We start from the raw sequence: 5,513 nt of genomic DNA, 5'->3' as shown, positions 1-5,513 counted from the left end.
ACCACATCCTAACCTCCACTTCTGCACCTGTCTGTCCCTTTGTTCCTGCCTTTGAGTCTAAATCATTCACAGAGCTTCTGCCTCCCCATGGGAGTCTGTCATTTGTTATCCCAGGCTCTGATTTGGAAAGATCCCTGACCTCACCCTGAAGCAAAGTCTCGGTCCTAGGCCCCCTTTCTCACCTCTGCCAGACCACTGGTTTTGGTACTGGCAAATGGCCTCAGCTCGGATGGAGCATATAGAACTTTCATTCAATTGAGGAGACAAGATTAGAAACCAACTAATTTAAAAAAAAAAATTACTATGTTAATTGCAAAGAGAACAGGGTTCTGTAAGATCTCCAAGGGCTTGGTTTTGGTCCTGAGGGAGAGTCAAGATTTGCATAAATGGAAAGGAGCAGGGAGTGCATTCTTGGCAGGAGGCGGGGCTGCAGCAAGAGCCCGGAGATGGGAATGTGCTTCATAAGTGCAAGGAGCAATGAGGAGACGGGTTTGCTAAAAATATTTGTTGAGTGTCTCCCATGCATGAGACACCTAGAAGATGGGAAGGAAGGGTAACGAGTGATCTCTGTCCTCCAGGAATCTGTCGGGCTCTGCATCTGATGTGCCCCCATCAGAACAGAAAGGCCTGGGTGAGTCTAAGGAGTAAAGCAGAAACAAGAATTGAGGGTAGGGGAAGGCGTTTGCTCTCCCGGCACAGAGATGTGGATGACTAAAAACTGTGTGCTCAGGACATAATCTTAGTAAAGCTGCAGATTACGTCTAAAGCAAACATTTACAAAGAGGATTGGCATGAGGAATGTGCAGGGAGAGAGAGCAGTTCTGTGATGCAGAGCCGTTCAGAAAAATGGCTGCCCTAAAATTAGGCTGCAAAACAGGAAAGAAGAAAAGCCTGGGGTCAGGCACAATCGTGTTTGAAAGCACTGTCTCCAGCAGGGGCTGGTGCTGGTGGTGTTTGTTATGTTGCTATTGTCTTGGTGACCGTGGCAGCAGTCTCTCCGGCCCAGAGAGGCCTTTCTAGGTTGCTAAATTCTTTGGCTTTTTGAATCTGTCACAAGAAGCTGCTTTGATTTCCTCTCACTGTGCACAGAAGAATGCCTATCGTCCCTGAAATAGAGTAACACTTAACAGGTCTCTGCATCATTTTAGCCAGAAAAATGACTGATGAGATCGATGATTTTTGGACCTGGCATTTGCTCATCTGAGCCTGTCCTGAACATACATCCATACATAAAAAATATAAACCTTAATATAAATTAAAAAACTAAATTCTAATGGTTTCTCTAAAGGAACTTAATTGGAATTGGCATTTACAAGAGCTGGTGTATCATCCTTTAAGGTACAATTAAAAAGTACAAGGTATGAAATAAGCACATATGGGTCTGATAAAAAGAGCATTCATTCATTCAGCAGACATTTTTGTCCCTGTTATGTTCAAGTCCCTCTGCCAGGGGCAAAACCAAGTGCCTCCTCTTAGATACACATGATCAGAACACTATCCAGCTAAATGAGCCGGAATTACAGCCTCTAGTTCTTCCAGTGGATGCATGAGCTGTCCACGTAATAGGAAGGACATAGTAAGAAAGGATTTCTCTCGTGGCCTCTGACCGCCATTTGGCCACAGGCTTCGGCTGCATCCCTTGTAAGCCTTCCAAGTTTCAGACGAAAAGACCTCGGCACAGATGTGTGTATGCAGGAGGCAGAAGGGAAATGGGAAAATAATCTAATGAAGCGGGGGACAAAACCTAATGTGGAGTCCTGCAAAGTGGGGGTCACTGCTGAAGAAGCTGGTCCCTTTACACTAGGAGGGGCACTCTGTATGCCCAGGCTCCGTGATCCTAATTGGAATTAGCCATCTGGGTGAAAAGCTGTATTCTCAAGAACTGGCAGGCCCTGGAGTTGACACCATCTCCTGTGAGCCAGTGTGGGCCACTGTTGGTTGAGTCCAGAAGGCCCTATAGGGCAAGAGTGTGTTGTGGGGTTCAGTCTAGCTGTGCTCCTTCCTGCTTCTCTCTTCAGAAGCAGACACAGCCCAGAGAGGGGAGACTGACACAGGATGGTGCAGAGCACCTGCCCTGGTTAGCATGCCGGTTGCCAAAAACATAGTGATCTCTATTGTAGGACTGTTTTGTTTTTTTTTTTTAAATTGGGATATCTGTCAATATGAATCATTTGTTAGAACAGCTTGGGTCCAGAAAGAACGGAGACTGATGCCCCTGGGTTTACTTATGGGAGGTGCCTGTGACTCACTCAGAGAATTAGGTGATCTTTTGTACCTCAGTTTCTCCTTCCCACGAAGACAGGACGAAACTTGCCTGCCGCAGATCACAGCGGTGTGGGAAACTGAAAGAGAATAAGGAATATTTATGTACTCGTAATACTTTTGAGGGAAGCAGGATTTTGGCCTAGTGAACATTTCCTATGGGAGAGCTACGTGGTGGTCTGAAACACCTTTCTTGATAAGTGAAGCCCATCTCCTTGTTTGTGCCACTATCTCATTTCCTCCTCCTCCCCTTGTAATCATTCCCACATAGTAATGAGTCCCATATGATAATACCGGTAACTAATAATAAAAGCTGTTATTTACCAGGCAACTCCTCTGTGTCAATTCTCTGCAGGATATTACATGATCTTGAATGCTTCAAACAAATATGAGAGAGAGGTATTATTAGTCTCCCTTTATGCTTGGGGAAATTGAGGCTCCGAGTGGCTAGTGGAAAGGGCAGAAGGGACCCACTAATAAGTAGCAGAGCCAGGATTGTAACTCGGGCCCACCCGGTGCCAAGCCATGCCCTTTCCACTATGCCCCACAGGCTCCTGGCCCCTCCTCTCAGATTTCTGAGGGCAAAAGAGTGGAATCTGCCCAGAGGAAACAGCTCCTGGCAGAAAAGGTGACGGCAGACTGCTTGGTACTGATCACAACACTGGCAGTGCCAACACACCCCAGCGATGTGCGCTTAGGCTGGCTCTGGTGGACACAACATGGTACCCTCCTTCCTTTTCTTGGCCTTTGGCTGCAATGCCATCTGAGACCAAACACAGCCTTTTTTGTACAGAAGCCTGTACATTCATAGTTTGCAGCTGTGTGGAGGATGATGGAACCCAGAGAAGGAAAGGATCGGCCTGGGGCAGCCTCAGCTCACGCCCAGGTCCCTCCCACCTCTTGAACTTGAGGGACGCAGCCAGGCCCCTATCTCCTACCTGACCCCATCCATGCCCAGGTGTAAAGGCAGGTGGTTTCCCTGGGCATGGGGGAGGGGACCTCTGTTCTGCTGCCTCCAGGAGGCCTAGTTTTCCAGCAACACAGGCTTACCTGGAAGCTGTTAACTTTGCCCTAGCTCATTTCATTGTCTTCGTGCTTATCCTTTTTGTGGGCTTTCAGACGTCGGGTGTGGTGGCTGATGAGTTGAAACCTGCCTTAACTATGTGCGGAAGCCGGCCTTGGGAGTGGTATCCCTGGCTTAATGACAGCAGCTTGCGACACAGTTTCCATGGCTCTCAGCACAGGCAGGAGGCCTTGTGGAACATCTGCTCCTGAACAGGGTTGGCCATGCTGAAGCGCAAGCATTTGGCTTTGGCACATGGTGCCCCGACACAATCAGTCCAGGGTTCCGTGTCCTCTAAAGGTCCTTGCCGAGTAATCAGTATTCTTTCAGAGGCCAGACTGTCACTAACCCATTTAGGGGACCCTAGCCTTTGATACCTGGAGTGTAGCTGCTTGTTGTACTGATGGATTGCTGGGCCCAGAATTTCCCGGGGCCCATTACGAGCTCTTCAGAGGAGTTTTTGGATACAACATTCCAGAATACTTGTGACATGTCCAAATTACGTAATCCCCGTCAATACTGGATACATACGTGAGATGTTTTTTTCTTCTTCCCCGTTTGTGGTAATCACCCCCTTGATGCTTAGTTATTTACGTAAGGATGCACAGTAAGCCAGCCGTTTAGAGCCGGTTCTTATACATGGAAACATGCTATTTCTCTGGGATTCTGTAACCTTCTCAGAAAATGCTGGATTCCAAACAATGTATTTTTTCTAGTAGCTAAAATTTACCTCTTGAAGTAAAAAAAACTCAAGATTTTTTGAAAAAAAATTTTTATTTATTTATTTGACAGAGATTATAAGTAGGCAGAGAGGCAGAGAGAGAGAGGAAGGGAAGCAGACTTCCTGCTGAGCAGAGAGCCTAATGTGGGGCTCGATCTCAGGACTCTGGGACCATGACCTGAGCCGAAGGCTCACTGAGCCACCCAGGTGCCCCAAAACTCAAGATTTTTAACTTTTGTAATACAGTCCTGGTTCATTTGCTATCACATAATTAAGGTAATGTAATTGTTATTTTAATGCCACGGGGCTGTCAATATTAGGGATTACACAATACTGCTGTAGCTCGGTTATACCCCCTCAAAGCAGCTGAGGGGGAGTTGGCCCTTTGTCCCCCCAAGTAGCCATATTGCTGTGTGCAGTTATTTCCCAGGGCCTTTGGCATTCTCCAGTTTTGTCCCTCCTTGTTTCCCCATGTTCTCCTGCTTCTCATCCACAGACTTATTTCTCTCAGTCGGCTGTGGGCTTGGAAAGGGCTTCTTTTTCCTGGAGACATGCAGCACGTGGGTTTTGTGCCTGTAGCTCCAGAGCTCAGAGGCCTTCTTTGCTGATTCCAGAATTTGGGACTCGGCTATGGAAGTGGGGAGGTGCAGGAAGTCAGAGCCTCCAGTTCTCTGGGGTGTTCCTGGCACTGACACGGAGCGAAAGCCACCCTCTAGGGAAAATTCACATCAGCCCATATAAGGACATTATAGGCTATGGAATCATCACATGTGTGATGAGACCAGTGTCCTTTATTTCCCGTCCTCCCTTTACCAGAAGTCACTGCTCTGATTTCTATTTTACTAAGTACCTGACGGTTAGTGGAGCAACCTCAGCTTTCCTTCCTTGGACTCCAGTGGGAAATCAACCTGTTTTGCCTGACGTACCACTCTGCTCCTTGGATGGGCGGGAGAGGCCAACGCAAGGCCAAAGCAAAGGCCTGGCTATCCAACTTCTGAGCACTTGTGAGGGTGTTTTGGCAACCTTCATCACGTATGTGATTTCTTCATTAATGACCTTCTGCCCCATGAGACTGTGTGCTTTGAGCTCCAACAAGTAGCGGACCATGTCTCCTCTCCCTGTGGCCCCAGCTCCCACAAGGGACACTCAGAGCGTAGCCGCTGGGGTAGGTTTGTGAGGGCCCCTCCTTGACCCTTTCATCTGAATAGCCCTGTGAGAATTTTCAAGGGACAGAGGGATATTTCAGATGCGTGTTGGCGGGTTTTTAGGATGACAGAGTTTGTGCTCTCCTCCGAGGGGCTGGTAGGAAGTCTGTGCCATCTTCCTGGTTTTTGGTTTGGGGTTGCAGTCCTGTCACTAAGTGGCTACCCTGTGCTCAAAGCTCTCCTCACCATTTCGTGTGTATTGAGAACAATGTACATTCTAGGAAAGGGGGCAGTGGCATCCCCGTGGCTGGAGCATGGTAAG

General features: G+C 47.9%; 1 long non-coding RNA gene across 1 annotated transcript; it reads right to left on the bottom strand.

Moving 5' to 3' along the window:
- Nucleotides 1-2,313: 2,313 nt before the first annotated feature.
- Nucleotides 2,314-3,331, bottom strand: LOC122915702. Its single transcript, XR_006386078.1, has 3 exons — nucleotides 3,313-3,331; nucleotides 2,587-2,638; nucleotides 2,314-2,342 (listed from the first exon to the last, which is right to left on the bottom strand). It is a non-coding gene; the product is annotated as an uncharacterized LOC122915702 (long non-coding RNA).
- Nucleotides 3,332-5,513: the final 2,182 nt, after the last annotated feature.

The sequence above is a fragment of the Neovison vison genome, chromosome 8, assembly GCF_020171115.1.
Source record: "Neovison vison isolate M4711 chromosome 8, ASM_NN_V1, whole genome shotgun sequence".
In the NCBI taxonomy this organism is placed as follows: Eukaryota; Metazoa; Chordata; class Mammalia; order Carnivora; family Mustelidae; genus Neogale; species Neogale vison.
Note: the sequence above shows the minus strand (reverse complement) of the source record. Positions and strands in the feature narration are given on the sequence as shown.